The sequence below is a fragment of the Gorilla gorilla genome, chromosome 18 (genome assembly GCF_029281585.2).
Source record: "Gorilla gorilla gorilla isolate KB3781 chromosome 18, NHGRI_mGorGor1-v2.1_pri, whole genome shotgun sequence".
NCBI classification, from domain to species: domain Eukaryota; kingdom Metazoa; phylum Chordata; class Mammalia; order Primates; family Hominidae; genus Gorilla; species Gorilla gorilla.
The window spans coordinates 118,965,992-118,983,839 of NC_073242.2; the positions used below are offsets into that span (position 1 = coordinate 118,965,992).

At 59.4% G+C, this 17,848-nt stretch overlaps 1 protein-coding gene across 1 annotated transcript in view; it reads left to right on the forward strand.

Moving 5' to 3' along the window:
* The first annotated feature begins 1,189 nt into the window (after positions 1-1,189).
* ZNF469 (zinc finger protein 469) overlaps positions 1,190-17,848 on the forward strand; it is a 59,172-nt gene continuing 42,513 nt past the window's right edge. The window contains exon 1 of the mRNA XM_031002887.3: positions 1,190-1,475. The gene's annotated coding sequence lies outside the window, so the exon portion shown is untranslated. The remainder of the gene's footprint in view (positions 1,476-17,848) is intronic.

Consider the following 17,848-nt stretch of genomic DNA (forward strand, 5'->3'; position numbering starts at 1 on the left):
AACCCCAATGCCATGTGCAGTTCCTTTTAGTGTATTCTATACCGTGCGCAGAGTCCCAGAACAGCTTCGGGAGGCAGACCAGACTGGGGGAGGGGCAGACCCAGGCACTGGCTCCGCCAGAAGGCCCGTGGTTAGGCCACACGTTGCTTTACATAATAAAGGTGTCCTTAAAAGGGTGTGCAACTTGAACTTGTCTAAGTAAAGCGTGCTTGACCTGCTCCCGGGGGAGCTTTGTCTGAAGGACTAATTCTGAAAGCGTTCCTTTCTGCGAAGTCCCCCCACTGCCACCCTATTTCTTAGAAGTCCACCAAGTTCATGACTTGGGATCCTCTGAAGTGGGGGAGGGCGATCCGTCCCCAGATGCTGCCCGTAACGCTGCACCCCTGCCCTTGGAGGAGGCCCACACGCCCCTGTCTGGGACAGCCGGGGACGGGCAAGTACTGGGCCAGGGGGCTCTGCCTGGAGCCATCTCCGCCGTGTGCCCTTGGGCAGGTTCCTTGTCTTCTTCAGGCCTTGGTTTCCTTGGCTGTGAATGGAGATGTTGGACAAGTGACCGGTAAGGGCCTCTCCCTCTCTAGGGGCCTGGATGGCTCCTAGCGCCCCACCAGCAATGCTGCAGAACTCACGGGCCAGTCTGGGGCAGTCCCAGGGCTGGACAAGGGACCCAGAGTGGAGACACGAAGGTCTGGGGGCAATGTTAGCTCCCACCTATGAGAAAGCGTGCCATGGGGACCTCCTTATGGTGCCTTCGAGGGCCAACTTGAGCCACTCAAACCGAACTTGCCCAGGCAGGTGCCAGGTGCCAGTCGGGACATCCCCCACCTCCCAGACAGAAGCACAGGGGCAAGCGTGTCATGTGTGGGCACCTGGGGAGCTGGAGCGCAGGCCAAGGATGGAGATAGAGCAGCCACTGGAAGCCACATGGGTAGCATTATGGCAGACGTTTTTTAAGTTGTGCTGAATCCAGCGTTTCCATCTGAGCAGCAAGGCCTGCCATTCTGGGGTGGGCTGGCTGGGGAGTGTGAAGACGGGGTTCAGGGAGCAATGCCTCAGGGCCCCCCATCGCCGGGGTGGGTCCCATGAAACAAACACCTAGGAAAAGCGGCGCTAAAAATAGCTGGGGGGAGGGTGCGGGGGCGGCGGAGTCTGTAACCTAAGCCGCCCCAGCCTCCGGGGGGCAGACCCCGCAGCCGCCGGCCGGCGTCCGGCCTTCCCAGCACCCGGCCCAGGGCTGGAGCTGGCTGCAGGGCTGGCCCGCGGCGACCTGGGCAGGGTGGCGGCTGCTCCCTCTCCTCCCACCCCGCCCCGAGGCGCAGCGCGCGGCAGAGCGGCTCGGTGCCCGGCGGGCGGGCGGCCCGGGCGGGCCTGCGGTCGGGATGAGGACGGCGCCTCCGCTGCAGAGCGCTGGGGCGGCGCGGGCCGGGAGCTCGTTGGCGGCGGCCGGCGTGGCGGGCGGAGCGGGCCTTGGAGCGGAGGTGAGTGCGGATGCGTCGCCCGGGCGCGCGCGGTGCCTGGGGACCCCGGGCTGGAACGCGGGGCGGGGGTGTCACCGGGCTGCGCGGGGGTCTCCGGCCCGGCTCCCGCTCCTGCGCCCTCGGGGGCCGCTCCCCGGCGGGGCCGGACCCTCCCAGCGCTCGTGGCGCCCGGCCCGGCTCCCGCGACCTCCTCCTCCCGGGCCCGGACGTGCGGGGCAGCGAGCGCTGGGGCCCGGCGGGGGCCGCAGCCTTGCCCGGAGCGGAGCGTTGGCAGCGCGGGGTCCAGCTCCGTGGGCAGTTTGGGAAGCGCCCGGGCAACGTACTGGCGAGGGCCGCGGAGCGGGGGGCTCGGGGAGCGGGGCCTCCGGGCGGGGCTGCGGGGAGCGGGGCCCGGGCCGCCCCATTCATCGCGGATCGGAGCCGGGGGTGCCCCAGCCGTGCCGCCGCCTCCTCCGGGCCGCCCGCCCGGGCGTGCTGGCCCCGCGGCGCTCCGAGCGCGGCATAGGCTTGCGAGTCGGCGGTGTCAGCGCCCCGGACGGGGGTGGGAGCTTTGGAGCCCACCCTGGGGGAGACCACGCCGCACCCCCGCCCAGCCCCGCGCACCCCCAGAGGCTTTTGCAGAGCCGGGAAGTTGGCTGGACGTCTAGACCCGTGGGGACGCGGCGCCCCGCGTGGCGGCGGCCGGAAGGGAAGGCCAATGGGGCTCGGGGGACTCCCGCGGCCACCCAGTCCTTGTCCCTGCACCCTGGGCCGAGGGCAGAGGGACAGGTCCACGGCGGGGGCGGGGGGGCAGCTCAGCTGCCAAGTCCGCTCCTGCAGCGGAGGCGGTTAACTGCTTCATCCCCAGCCGGGAGCCATACTGGGCATAGGGAGTGTGCCACGTGTTATCACGTTTAATCCTTACGTCCTGAGATCCGTGTTAACCCAAGTCTTAGATGAAGAAACTGATGGTCAGAGTGGGCTGATGCTGGGAAGTGAGCACAGCACGCGGTAGTGTCGTTGACAGCCCCTGCCCATTCTGCCAAGAGCAACTCTAGTTCCCTTCTGCCGGTCGGGTGGACAAAGGTGTCTTGAGGCCCTCTCAGTGCCCAGCCTGTCCTAGGTGCCCCCAGCACAGCCCTGCATTCCTGAAAATAAACAAAATAAACAGGTAAATGCCTGGACAGCGTCGGGCGTGAGGGCTGAGCAGGGAGCTCAGAAGCTGGGGCGGAGCTGCAGTTTTAGGAAGGGCAGCCAGGCACCCTCGGAGGAGGTGGCCTGGGAGACGTGTCTTCCATGCCATGTGCCTGGCAGGTCCCAGACCACAGGACAGAGCTCACCGGGAGCTGATCATTCCGCCCTGCAAATAGAAAAGAGGAAGAGGATATCTGAGGCAAAAAGGAAGGCCAGGGCCTTCTCAAAGGGAACCCAGGGGCCCCGCAGAGTCTCAGCTTGGGAGGCACAGGCGAAGGGTGTTCAGCTGTAATGCCCTGAGGCTGGCAGCTCTGGGCAGTGTGCAAACCAGGAAGTCCCAGGATTTCAGGGTCAAGGGAAATTTTGGGGTCATGAACTTCAACCCCCTCATCAGCGCTTCAGTCTCCACCAGACCCTGCCTCCAGGTTTCTGACTCTGCTTGAATATCTCCAGTGACCGGGAACTCACTCCCCATCACAGCAGCCTGTTCCAGCCATTCCTGAAGTCCTACAGCTGGAATGCACTGGTCCATCATCCTGAGGCAGCAGGCAGCACATCTGCTCAGCTGTTACACATGGCTGCCTTTGGATAATTTTAATAGGGGTGGTCTCCCCCCGTATGCCTAATCTCTTCAGGTCATTTCTGACTTGACATTCCCGGTCAGGCCCCATCCTGCCACCTTCCCCTGGGAGAAATTCAGTGGGTTTCTGCCCTTTCCTCGTGTTTGCTGAACGGAAGTAAACCTGAACACCAGGGTGGCCTGGAAGCAGAGGTGCCCTCCCCTCCTTTCTCCTGGAGTCTTGTCACCACCTATAGTGCCCTAGATATCAGGCCATGGTGGACTCATCTGGAGCCCAGATGGTTTCAAGACAAGCCCCCTACCCTCCCTTCTGGTTCTGATTCCTACTAATAATTCAGTTACCAGCCGGGGGTGGTGGCTGTGTAATCCCTACAATTTGGGAGGCTGAGACAGGTGGATCACTTGAGCCCAGGAGTTTGAGGCCAGCCTGGACGACATAGTGAGACCCCATCTCTACTAAAAAAAAAATTGAAGTAAGTTAGCCAGGCATGGTAGTGTGCACCTGTACTCTCAGCTACTAGGGAGGCTGACGAGAAAGGATTGCTGAAACCCAGGAGTTCAAGGCTGCAGTGAATGATGAGCGTGCCACCGCATTCCAGCCTGCGTGATAGAGTGAGACTCTGTCTCAAAAAAAAAAAAAAAATTCTGTTACCCTGCCTGCCTCCTTGTCCAAACATAGAGCTGATGATGTGGGGAATGCCTGTGTAGTAGTTAAGAGTCCAGGCTCTGGGAACAGCTGCTAGGGGCTGTGTGGCCTTGGGTGAGTGACCAAACCCCTCTGGGACTTTATTTCTCATCAGAAAAATGGGGAGCCCTCACAGGGGTCAGTGGGATGGGCTGGTGTGTGGAGCACCCTGGCACAGGCCTGGCACGCCGCAAGTACTTGGTAGGTACCAGCTGCTGTGGTTGCAGCCCATGGGTTTCAGGAGACTCCGCGGGACCTGTGGAGAGGGTTCTGAGGACAAGAAAGACCTGAGTGGTGCAAGGTGCCAGCTAAAAGCCCAGATGGAGGCCGCCATAGGGAGCAGTGATGCTGGTGAGGCACAAGCGGCCCGGTCCTGTGGACTCTGCCTTCCCCATCTTCCCAGCGCCCTCCCCATCTTCCCAGTGCCTTCCCCATTTTCCCTCCTGGCCAGCCAGCCCACCCTTGCGTTGGTTCATTCTAGACTTGCAGGGTGGGGAGGAGACCTGGGAGAGTGTGACCAGCCCGTCCTCCTGCTCACTGTGGGCGGTGGCCGTGCTCGGGTCCTGCATTCCAGGCCACAGTCCAGCCCTGTTCTGACTCCCTGTAAAGGGTCCTCGTGGGTCCATCTCAGGATGTGTGTTCTCTCTTCCCGCCTCCTGCCTGGGACCCCACCGTCCCGCCCCGTCTCCACCGGCGACTGCCTGCCCTGCTCCCCTAGGCATCACCCCCACCCTCGTGGGAACACCTCTCCTCTCCCTGCTGCCCTCACCCATCCTGCATCCCACCTCCCATCGTTGGTGTCCCGTCTACCCTGCAAGGCCATCCCCCTTGACGAAGGGACCCTATTCAGGCCGGATCCCTTCTCCCCGGGCTCAGCAGGCGCTGGCCGGTGACTCAGAGGGTCCTGTCACATCCAGGGCCCTCTAGTGATTCCTTTCCAGGCACAGCTCCATCCACCTACCTAGAGAGACCAGCCGCTCCCAGGTCAAGCCTGTCTCCAAGTGGCTTTAAGGGCCCAGGCCTCTCAACTGAACCCCATGAGCCAGCCTCGTTCTCTGATGGAGCTGACCTGCTACATGCTAGGGGCTGGACGGAGCATGGTGGAAGGCAGTGGGTGGTTCCGTGAGGATGGGGCTCTGTGAGGTGGCCTTGAAGTTGCTCAGGGCCTGTTTCTTTGGCCACTCCCTCGCCGTGCTCATCATTTGCCAACGGTCATGGTGGGGGTGGCAGATGCTGTCCTCAGGGACTGGCTGCAATTGTATACTTCAGAGCTAAGGACTTCCATTTCCCTGGGTAGAAGGAAAGATGGGCCAGTACAGTTGGGCAGGTTGTTCACTGCACATGGGCACCCAGTCCATACTCTGCTTGTCGGGCCTCCCCAACCTCCAAGACTGTGTCCACCCAGGGGAGCGCCTTGTGCTAGACACCCACAGACCCGCGGCAGCCCTGGGTCAGGTGTAGACGCCGTCTGCACCCCTGAGGACCTTCCATGCAACCCCATCCTGCGTGCCTGCGGAAGCTGCCCCCAGTGGCTAGAGGGTTGCGGCCTTGGCCCTCCTCAGGTGCTATCGGCCGTCCAGCCCCCTCATTCCTGTGAGTCCACGTCACTCCCGGTTCTCCCCCCTTGGTCTGGGTTCACCAGGCCGGCTTCAGGGTGGGGTGGGAGGGGCGGGCAGGACCCACCCCCGGGTGCCGGGGGACTCGGGCCGCGGTCAGCACAGCCTCCAGATGTTCTTCAAAGCATGCCCCACCCCCTTGGCTGCTTGCGGTTGCTGGTCCCGAGTCCGGAGGACCAGAAAGTGAGACCAGTGACAACGCTGGGGGCGGCTTGGGGGCTGTGACCCGGCGTCAAACGGTAGGCTTCCTGCTCAGTACTCACCCAAGCCCTGCCGGGAGTGAAGTGGTCTCTGAGAATCACACTGTTGCTGAAAGGGAGCTGGCCTTGGGGAGGAGAATTCCAAATATAAGCTGTTTTTGACCCAGCGAGGAGAGCCCGCAGGCCAGGCTGAGAAGGCTCAGCGTGTCTGGGGAACGTTGGGTGCTCACCTGGCCCACCCTGGTATGGTGGACCTGGGGCTCTTGCCACCCTGTCCCCCTAACACCCAGCTCTTGAAGCAAGAGGAGCTCTGCCCCCCGCCGTGGAGGAACCAGGAGCAAAGGGCCCGTCTCCTCCCCAGCCCTTGCTCCTCCAGTCAGGGTGGGTGGCCCCTCAAGTGGAAAGAACACAGGCTTGGGGGCCTCAGAGCTCTGGGGCCAAGCTTCACCCAGCCCTCCCAGCCACACCGCCAGGACAGGGCAGCCACGGCTCCCAGCCTCGGTTTGCGTTACCAAGTGGGGTGCACAGCACCTGGAGTCTCTTTACAACCCCAGAGTGGCTGCAGAGGGGCTCCCCAGAGAGGAGAGCAGCCGAGCAGGCGCGAGGGTGTGGATAGGCAGGTGAGTGGAGGGATGAGTGAGCAGTGAGTGTGAACTCAGCAGCCCCGGCCGAGGGAGCTGTGCCCAGGGCTGCTCCTAACACTCCCCACCCTCAACCCCTCCTGGCCGGTGGGCCAGAGCCAGAGGCAGGATGGGGGACATTCCGTCCCCTGGCTAACTGCTAACAGCGCCTGTCCTGTCTCTGGGCTGTTCGCAGGGCCAGCATCCCAGCCAGCGGCCAAACAGAGTCCACATTCATGAGCAGCCATTGAGGCTTTCCTACCGGCCGGGCACGGCAGCCGCCTGCAGAATGTGACCGTTGGGAGCGTCCCTGAGCGGGGTTTTCCGCATTCCTCCGGGGCTGCTGGGCCAAGGTGGCTGTGTGTAAACAGAGCCTGCGTCTCCAGGCCTGGATGTGGCCAGCTGGGCACTGCCCACTGGGAGGCTACAGAATGGAGCTTCTCTGCATTCCGGGCAGGGGCAGGAATGTGACTTGCTAAGATCCCAGCCAGAGGGGGCGTGGGAGCCAGGATACCCGGGTCTCCATACTGGAGGAGGCTGCCCCATCTGTAGAAGCCGGAGAGCCTGGTGCCAGGGCCAGTCTCCATACTGGAGGAAGCTGCCCCATCTGTAGAAGCCGGGGAGCCAGGTGCCAGGGCCAGTCTCCATACTGGAGGAAGCTGCCCCATCTGTAGAAGCCGGGGAGCCGGGTGCCAGGGCCATCCTCTGTGCCTTACACCAGCCCTTCGCTGTAGGAACCTTTTCTACAGAGACAGCAATAAAGCTCTCGAGTCACATAACCGCTCTCCTGCAGTGTGCGCGTCAGTGGCTTTCAGGATATTCACAAGGTTGTACAAACATCACCACCATCTAGTTCTAGAACGTTTTTATCACCCCAAAAAAAACCCTGTGCCCATGAAGAAGTCACTCCCCATTCCCCTCTCCCAGCCCTTGGCAGCCGCTCCTTCCTGCCTGTGGATTTGTGCATTCTGGACACTTCGAGTACGTGGTTCCTACACCCTGCTCTTTTGTGACTGGCTCTGTCACTCAGCGTCACATCTTTAGGGTCCATCTGTGCTGTGGCGGGAGTCGGCACTTCCTTTGTCTTTGCGGCTGAGTGCTGTTCTCCCACGTGGATGGAGCACGTTTTGTGCACGCACCCCTCCTCCGTTGGACGCCTGGCTTGTCTCCCCTGTATGGCTGTTGTGATGCCAGCTGCCGTGAGCATTTGTGTACCGCTTCTGTGTGGGCACCCATTGTCATCTCTCCTGGGCAGCTTCCTGGGGATGGAAGTGCTTCGTCCCATGGCCACCCTGGCCTTCAAGGAGCTGCCCCACTGTTTCCCACCGTTCCGCTCCCACCAGTGTGTCAGTGGTGGGAACCTCTTACCCCGACTCTGTGGATGAGGCAACCAGGCCAGGGGACGGTGAGGCGTTGGCTCAGGACCACACGACTGGGAATGGGGCCAGGATTCAAACTGGGAATGGGGCTCAGGATTCCCTGAGTAGGGAAGTCAAGGCAAGGGAGTGAGTGGCCATGGGGACCTCAAGGCTGTGTCTTTGAACGACAGTGCAGTCCCCCAGGAGTCTCCCCCGCTGTGCCTCCCTGGCCCCCTGAGGACAGCACAGCCCTCGCCTCCTGAGCACTTACCTGTCCACTCTCCACTCTCCACACGCAGGGCCAGGTGCTTCCTCAAGGGAGCCTGGTGAAGCCGCGAGTGAGGTGGGGTCGGCCTGGGGAGGGCCCCGCTACGCTGCCAGAGATGACGCTGTTCGTCCTTGCACAGCCTCCTCCCAAGGGACCCACAGCTTTTTTCCGGGGTGCTGTGTGTCGAGGAGAAAGAAATAATCAGACTTCCGGGGGCCACTAGACACTGGCTCCGAACTGACACTGACTCCGGGAAACCCAGGACATCCCTGTGCTCTCCAGGCAGAGGGGCTCACGGAGGTCAGGTGGTCACGGGGTTCAGCTCAGGCCTGTCTCACAGTGGGCCCAGCGAGTCCTGGGATCTGTCCTGTGGCACCTTCCCCAGTTTTGGATACACATGGGAGTAGGGGCACCCACCAACTGGCAGGGGCCCCATGGCTTCAGCCCCACCGAGGTCAGGGCACCTGTCCAGAGCCTACCCAGTGGGGAGCAGTCAGAGGGGTTGGGGGAGGCAGGCCAGACTGCATAACCCCACGTGGGGTCCATGAGCACTGTGTGTCTTCTCCAACCAAACAGGAGGCGGCCGCTCTGCCTGGGAACCCCCACTGCTCCTCCTGACCCAAGTCTCACTTGGACACAACCTCCAGGGGGCCTCAGTTTCCCCTTCCTAGGCAAGCTGACTTTTCCTGTGCTGTCAGCTACTCTCAGCTGAAGGAAACAGGAAGCAGGGATGGCCACAGTGCTAACATTCGGATGCCGCCGGGCACTGCCCCCAAGCAGCCCCTCCAGAGGGTAGAAGCCAGCAGGTAGACTAGGGAGACAGGCCAGTGTGTGAGGATCCCACAGTGGCTCCCTGGGGGAAGGTGTCTCTGAGCTGGGTGGGTTTTGAACGGTGACTGGCAGTTCTCCAAGCATGCCAGATGGGAGAGGGAATCCCCAGGTTCTCCAAGCATGCCAGATGGGAGAGGACATCCCCAGCAAAGGAAGCAGCATAGGCAAAGGCACAGAGACACATTCCTCTTGGCAGAACTGAAACCTCTGGCAGCTCATGGTCAGCAGTTCCGAAAGACCCGACCCAGGCAGCTGCCCACACCACAGGCCCGGGTGAATGGCCCGCGTCATCCTCTCCAAATCAGGCTGCTGTCCTGGCGATGGGACCAGCTCCGGCTGCCGTCCGCCCACGTCATGCAATTGCAGTTGGGAGGTGTGCTGTAGAATCCCACTGTGCCAGCTGCTGCCCGGGAGACTGTGGGCAAGTCCCCCGCAGCCTCAGTTTCCCCACCTGTGCAGTGGAGTGATAAGATGTGGAGAGCACCTCAATGGTGCTGAGGCAGCACAGGGCACCATGTGCAGGGTCTGGGTGCCAGCACCCCGTGGAGAAAGGGAAGAGCCGGGCAGCACACAGGGCTGGGATTCAAAGCTGCCACCTCTTGCTTGGCAGAAGGGACAGAGCCGGGACAGTTGCTCCATGTGACTGCGCTTGGCTGGCTGCGTTCCCCAGGTCCCAGCATCCACAGGCTCAAGTCTGATCCTGGGCAAAGCCCTGGGGAACAGCGAATTCAGGGCCATAGTTGGGACAGACTGTAAGGGTTCGCTGTCTCTGCCACCCAAGGCAAGGGGTGTCCCTCTCTGGCTTTGGTGTCCTCTTCATCAAGTGGAGGGCTGAGTGGTCCCCACAGGCACAGGCCCAATGCCTCGGGATCGGGAGCCTCTGACCTGTGCAGGTGGGAAGGCTCTTGGGACAGGTGGGGTCGGGGGACAGGAGGCGGCGGGGAGCAGTGCGGTCTGTGGCCCACGGCAAGCGCCCGACATATCTTCAGGAGATGCGAGGGGACAGGCTTATGGCGGCCACATCTCATCGGCTTTCAAGAGAAGCCTAACTGAACTTTTCTGTAACATCTCTTGGCTGGAAATTTTTATGAGCATTTTGAACCCTGTGCAGGCAGGCTGGGTTTGCAGTCTGTGGGTCAGAGCTCACCAATAGAAATAGCTAGAAAAATTTAGTATAATATGATATACAACATAATGTAATAAAGTATAATGTAATCTAAAGATATGATGTATGACAACCTGTCATATGATACATAATGTGATCCGGTATCGTATTATGATGCAGATACATTATATCATATAACATGATACAATATCTTATGCAGGCTACAAACTCAAGCTACCCAAGTGATTTTGGAGCCACATTTAAGAATATGTAAAGAAACAGATGAAGTTAATTGTATTGTATCTACAAAGTAGCCTCATTCCTCCACGTGATTGATACAAAGATCAGTGAGTTCACATTCTCCTTGCTGCGCTCTCAGGAAGTCGCGTGCGCTCTGCACTTGTACCGTGTCTTGATTCTGGCCAGCGATGTGCAAATGCTCCGTGGCCACGTATGCCCGCAGCTGCTGCATGAGCAGCTCAGCCCTGCACCCAGGGTCTCTGAGTGCCCTTGTGCCTTGCAATCCTGATGCCAAACGCCTAGCATAGGTGCCTCCTCCCCAGCCCAGCCTTCTCACACCTGACAGCCTTCTCTGTTTTCTCCGGGAAGCCACACCCGACTTTTGTGTCCATCACGGACCTCTTTCGTCTCTGAGAGTTAGTTCCTTAAAATAGGGTCGGTGGGCCTGGATCAGACCCCCTCGGGGGCTGGTTAAGCCACACATTCCCAGCTGAGTGGAAATCAGTGGGGCAGGGTCTGGGGTCTGCATCTGAGGCTGCTCTGGTGATTTTTATGTTGAGCTTTGAGACCCTTGTAAGGCCTCATCTCTTTGTCCCTAGATGCTGTGTTTCAGGCACCTGGATGGCAGCTGCTGTCCCCAGACACCCCACTTCCTTGCTCACCACCAGACCATTTTGCTCTTGCTATTCATCTCCACCTGGAATTCTTGGAAGACTCCTATTCATCCTTCAAAACCCACCTCCCAACATCGCCCTGCCTTTCCTCTGAGAAGGTCTCCCTTCCCCAGCAGGTTCCCTCCCCAACCTCCCTTGCTCCTTGTAGATCTGTGGTTTGCATGCTGGTCCTGAGTCCCAAGTCCCTGAAGCACTGACACCTGCTGAGGGTCGTGACTGTCACCAGCTCTCTGAGTCCCGGAGTCCGCCAGGTCCTGGCACAGAGAGGCCTCAGAGCGTGGATGTGGGATAAATCCAGGCGTGTGTGGGTGTGTTGGTCTCTGCAATCTCAGTAAACATCTGGCCGCAGGGCCTGGCAGGAAGCTGACCTCGTGGGTACCACGCGGCTGGCAGCTGTGGCCGGTCTATAAATACATTCTAAACGCGGACCAGCCCGTGTGCATTCCTGCCTCGCCCGCCCTGGAGTGCCCTCCCAGCGGAAGAAAGGCCGCCAGCGGCCCTCCGTGCCCGGCCAAGCGGTCACTCCCGGTGAGTGGGAGCATGCCCACAGCAGGGTCAGCCCAGGGCCCGCGGCATCCGATTGTTAGCTGAGCCTCAGGGCCTGCCTGGAGCTGGGAGCCGCATTTAGCTCTGGGAAAGGCTGTCCATACCAGCAGCCTGCTTTGCTTGGATGTCTGGGCTGTGTTTATGCCGGACCGGTGCCTGGGGAATAATTAGAGTCTCCAGAGGGCACCCAGGGGGGCCTGCCGTAGGCGGGAGGTGCCTGGGACCCAAAGCCCTGCTGTGTCCTGTGGCCCAGGGTAGGCAGAGCCCAGGAGCCCATCGAGGAAAGAGCGGGAGTGGGTTCGCCCCAGTGCCGAGCTGCCCGGGCAGGAGGAGGGGCTCGGGTGGGGGTCAGCCCTGGAGCTGTGGGTTTTGTTAAGGTATTTCACACCCTCAGCCTCAGTTTTCCCACCTGTTCCCTGGTATCGCAAGTCCTGCCTTCAGGACACAGGTGACCACCAGCAAGGCTGGCAATTGGTCTGAAAGCCAGAGGCCAGGGCCGGTGTGCGACGGCCATCATGGTTCCAACCACAAGTGGGGCGGACGCTGCCCCACCAGTCTCCGGCCAGCAGCTTTGAGGGCGTGTGTCCAGGAGACGTCATAGGGGACCCCAAAGGGCGAGCCATGCTGGGGCCTCAGGAAGGAGGGGCTCATGCTACACCTCTGCTGTCCGACAGGAGGGGTGTTTGACACATCTACATCTGCGCTGTCTGAGGGGTGGGGTTTGACAAGTCTACACCTGCGCTGTCCAGGAGGAGCCGGGTTTGACACGTCTACACCTGCGCTGTCCGAGAGGAGCAGGGTTTGACACGTCTACACCTGTGCTGTCCAAGAGGAGCGGGGTTTGACACGACTACACCTGCGCTGTCTGGGAGGCGCGGGGTTTGACACGTCTACACCTGCGCTGTCCGGGAGGGGTGGGGTTTGACACGTCTGCACCTGTGCTATCTAAGAGGAGCCGGGTTTGACACATCTACACCTGCACTGTCTGGGAGGAGTGGGGTTTGGCACGTCTACACCTGTGCTGTCTGAGAGAGGTGGGGTTTGACACGTCTACACCTGCACTGTCCGGGAGGGGTGGGGTTTGACACGTCTGCACCTGTGCTATCCAAGAGGAGCCGGGTTTGACACATCTACACCTGCACTGTCTGGGAGGAGTGGGGTTTGGCACGTCTATACCTGTGCTGTCCGGGAGGAGCAGGGTTTGACACGTCTACACCTGTGCTGTCTGAGAGAGGTGGGGTTTGACACGTCTACACCTGCACTGTCCAGGAGGAGTGGGGTTTGACACGTCTGCACCTGTGCTATCCAAGAGGAGCGGGGTTTGACACGTCTACACCTGCACTGTCCGGGAGGAGTGGGGTTTGACACGTCTACACCTGTGCTGTCCGGGAGGAGCAGGGTTTGACACATCTACACCTGTGCTGTCTGAGAGAGGTGGGGTTTGACACGTCTACACCTGCACTGTCCAGGAGGAGTGGGGTTTGACACGACTACACCTGCGCTGCCTGAGAGGAGCAGGGTTTGACACGTCTACACCTGCGCTGTCCGAGAGGGGTGGAGTTTGAGCCACACTCAAGTTTCAGGTGCTCAGTGGCTTCAGATGAGAAAAGAGGTGAAATGAACTTTAATGATACATTTCATTTAGCGCAGCGCAACCACAATAGTTTCACGTTAACATGTGGTCTGGATTTTTAAAAATTATCCGTGAAGCATTTCACGTTCTGTTGGACTCAGTCTTTGAAGGTGCCTCCCGGTCGTATCATGAGCACAAGAGGTGCCCATGGCCAGGCACCTTGAAGGACAGGCCTGTGGGGTGTGAGGTGGGGCTGACACTCCCGGCCCCTCCCCAGGTCAGGCCTGGCATCTCCTCTGCCGCCTGGTGAGCTTGTCGAATGCTGGAGGGACCTTGTCATTTTTTTGGCCCTGAAGGCCGGGAGACATCCAGGTGTTCAGAGAGTGAAAGGTGCAGCGCCTGAGGGAACAGGGGGCTCAGGGCCTCTCAGAGCGTGACAACAGCATGTGGAGTCCCCTGGACACGTAGGATCCCTGTCACCGTGGCTTTCGTGTGGTCCTTCTCTCATGGTCCCCGAGATACCTGGGCCCACCACTGGGCAGGCACCCAATCCTCTTTACCAACCTGTACTCACCCCCATCCCTCCCTGCTGTCCAGGACAACTTTACTGTGCCTTGGCCCCAACAACAGCTTTGCCCCCATCAGCCTCTCCACTCTGGGATCTGGGCTTTGCTGCCATGTCTTGGCCAGTACAGCCTCAGGTTGGCTCAGGTGCCCCCCGCCGCAAGGAGTGAATCAGCCCCAGGGACCCTTCTACTTTGAGGTGAACTCTGTAGGCAGAACTTCAGAAAGTTGAAGCCAGGAGGAACTTTCTCTTATGGCCATGGACAGCCAGCCAGGGAGCTCTGTAGGTAGGTGGGTATGTGGATGGATGGGTGGATGGATGGGTGGATGGGTGGATGGATGGATGGATGGATGGATGGATGGATGGATGGATGGGTGGATAGGTGCGTGGATGGATTGATGGATTGGGTGGGTGGGTGGATGGATGGATGAATGGGTGGATGGCTGGATGGCTGGATGGGTAGGTAGGTAGATAGAAAGATACACACATATATACAGATATTATTGTGTGTATACTTATGTAACATTGTATGTTACACGTATTGTATAAATAATATATAATTGTATATATGTACAAATATAAATTATATAACTGATATGTTCTTGGTTTGGGTGTGCCACTCTTGAGTATGACATACTAGGCACCATGCTGTGACCTGCCCAGGTTCGTTGGTGTCAGGGATCTTCATGGAAGTCCTCTGGGTAGATAACATTATAATGTTATAATTCCCACCGGAGGCTCAGAGGCTAAATGCCTCACTCAGGGCTGTGTGACCAGCAAGGAGAAGGGATTAACACCTGAAGGCAGAAGCTCTAGAGTCTGATCTTCACTCTATGCTGGGCCATTCCACAGCCAGTAAGAGCTGCCACCATGCGGGGTGCACATGGCCCAGGATGTTGACAGGCATCAGGCCACACGTCTGTCCTGGATGGATCAAAGCCTATGCTGTGTTTAGACAGGCCCCATGCCCGTCTTCTGCACCTGTCCCGAGGGTCCTGACCCTGGGCCACCCCAGGTGAACTCTGGAGTCATCCCCACTGCAGGTGACGCCCTCCCAGCCATGTGCTCAGGCTTCCTACAGGCAGCAGAGTTTAGGTCTGAGGGCAGACACGGGACCATCTGTCGTGTATCCACTCCAGTCCCTTCTCCCCGTAATCCCACTCTCAGTGTGACGGTCAAGCTGTGTTTTTCAGGTGCTTATACTTTGGGTCTGTTGAGTGCGAGTGACAGAAACACAACTCATAGAACACAATAGAGAATTTCTTGGCTTGTGAGACTGAAAGGTCCATGGAATGATGGACTTCAGGCAAAGCTAAATCCAGGTTCTCAGACAGGGCCGGCAGGTATCTGCCTGTCTTCATCTCCTGGCTCTGCTTTTCTGCACATCAGCTCCAAACTCAAGAGACCCTCCTGCAGGGAGGCCAGGAGGAGACCCTCTTGAAGGGAGGCTAGGCAGAGACCCATCTGAAGGGAGGCCAGGAGGAGACCCTCCTGAAGGGAGGCCGGGAGGAGACCCTCCTGAAGGGAGGCCAGGCAGAGACCCATCTGAAGGGAGGCCGGGAGGAGACCCTCCTGAAGGGAGGCCGGGAGGAGACCCTCATGAAGGGAGGCCGGGTGGAGACCCGTCTGAAGGGAGGCCGGGAGGAGACCCTCCTGAAGGGAGGCCTGGAGGAGACCCTCATGAAGGGAGGCCGGGAGGAGACCCTTCTGAAGGGAGGCCGGGTGGAGACCCGTCTGAAGGGAGGCCGGGTGGAGACCCGTCTGAAGGGAGGCTGGGAGGAGACCCTCCTGAAGGGAGGCCGGGTGGAGACCCGTCTGAAGGGAGGCCGGGAGGAGACCCTCCTGAAGGGAGGCCTGGAGGAGACCCTCATGAAGGGAGGCCAGGTGGAGACCCGTCTGAAGGGAGGCCGGGAGGAGACCCTCCTGAAAGGAGGCCGGGAGGAGACCCTCCTGAAGGGAGGCCGGGAGGAGACTCTCTGAAGCTAGGCTGGGAGGAGACCCTTCTGAAGGGAGGCCTGGAGGAGACCCTCCTGAAAGGAGGCCGGGAGGAGACCCTCCTGAAGGGAGGCCGGGAGGAGACCCTCCTGAAGCTAGGCCGGGAGGAGACCCTTCTGAAGGGAGGCCTGGAGGAGACCCTCATGAAGGGAGGCCGGGAGGAGACCCTCATGAAGGGAGGCCGGGAGGAGACCCTCATGAAGGGAGGCCAGGTGGAGACCTGTCTGAAGGGAGGCCGGGAGGAGACCCTTCTGAAGGGAGGCCAGGTGGAGACCCGTCTGAAGGGAGGCCGGGAGGAGACCCTCCTGAAAGGAGGCCGGGAGGAGACCCTCCTGAAGGGAGGCCAGGCAGAGACCCTGCTGCAGGGAGGCCAGGCAAAGACGCTCCTGCAGGGAGGCTAAGTGGCCCCCAGGGCTGAGGCCTCCGTCCAACCAGCACAGGAAAAGCACCTCTTCCTATGAGTTCCAGCAAAGGACCCAGGGAAGCCTCTCATTGGCAGACCCGGTGCCCACCCTCAAGCAATCACCATGGCCCTGGGATGGATGTGGTGCCCTGGCTTGTGAGACTGGGCCATGCACTCACCCTGGGACCTGGGACAGGGTCAGCCCCACTCGGGGCTTGTGGCCTGGGAGTATCTTTCCTTCATCATCTCCCTCCTGCAGGTCTGCCTGCCCTCATCCCAGCTAAGAAGACTGCTGGGGAAGGTTGGCTAAAGGAGATCGATGGAGCTGGCAAATTTCAGAATTCTCAGGGGGTTAAAGGGCAAGGTCGTGTATCTCAATGTTAGCAGTCTTTGCCCCACCATGTAAATCCAAAGCTGAATATTTATAAGGCATATATGTATGTAGTATGTGTATATATGTGTGATGGATGGATGGATGGATGGATGGATGGATGGATATAAATAAGAGAGAGAGAGAGAGAGAGAGAGAGAGATAGATAGATAGATAGATAGATAGATAGATAGATAGATAGATGGATGTGATAGAGACACATAGATATATACGCAAGGAAAGAGAGAGAGAGAGATTCTCCTCTGTAAGATCTCTTCTTATGGTCATTCGAACGAAGGTGTCAGTGCCGGAGAATGTTGGAAATCTCCTCCCTGGACGGCCTCTGACTCCCTGCATCCCAGACACTTTGGAGACTGTGCCTGGGAGTGAGAGTTGAGGTCAAGAGAGGAACTCAGCTTTTGCTTCATGGCCTGTCATCAAGCCCTTGGTGTCAGGGGCCTGGCTCTCAGGTCCAGGGTCAGAGGTTCTGCCCTGCCCAGAGCCGGGCACAGGAGATGGTGCAGGTCCTCCTCAGTCCGGCAGGGCCAGGACTCCATTAGCCTCTGGAGAGGGCCAGGTCAGAGAAAGCAAAACAAAGCCCCAGAAAGTGCTGGAGGAGGTGACCTCTCCACAGCCTGATGGGCCTCCAATCCCTGCTCCCTGCTGTGGTGTCAGAAGTCCTGGTTGCAACGTGCAGCTCTTTAGAGTGGCAGGTGGGGCTGTGCTCCCTCCACCACCCTCCTCACTACTGGTCCTGTGTTCAGGCCACACACGCAAGACACCACAAGCCACGGACAAAGGGAAACAAGTGAACCACAGATGAAGGGCCACGTGAGTCCCAGATGAAGGGCCATGTGAGCCACGGATGAAGGGACATGTGAGCCACAGATGAAGGAGGACCCATGAGCCACGGATGAAGGGACATGTGAGCCACAGATGAAGGGCCACATGAGCCATGGATGAAGGGACATGTGAGCCACTGATGAAGGAGGACCCATGAGCCACGGATGAAGGGACATGTTAGCCACAGATGAAGGGACATGTAAGCCACAGATGAAGGGACACATGAGCCACGGATGAAGGGACATGTGAGACATGGATAAAGGGGGACCCATGAGCCACGGATGAAAGGGGGCATGTGAGCCATGGACAAGAGGACATGTGAGCCACAGATGAGGGGCGTGTGAGCCACAGATGAAGAGAATGCACGAGCCACAGACAAAGGGACATGTGCCACAGATGAAGGGGGCATGTGAGCCACGGATGAAGGGGGGGTGTGAGCCACAGATGAGGGGACAGGGACACGTGAGCCACAGGTGGAAAGGGCATGTGAGCCACAAATGAAGGGAACACGTGAGTCCCAGAGGAAGGGACACATGGGCCAGCAGGATGGACTTGGACTTGGATCCTTTGCAGCAGCCCAGGGCATCCGGGCTGGGATTTGTGACCAAAGGTCAGGGCAGATCTGAGGAAAGTGTTGCTTTCATGGGTCAAAGCAGAGGACGACAGTCACTTGTCTGCACTCACTATGACCTACACTGCCTCATTTCATCCCCACAGCAAACCACCAC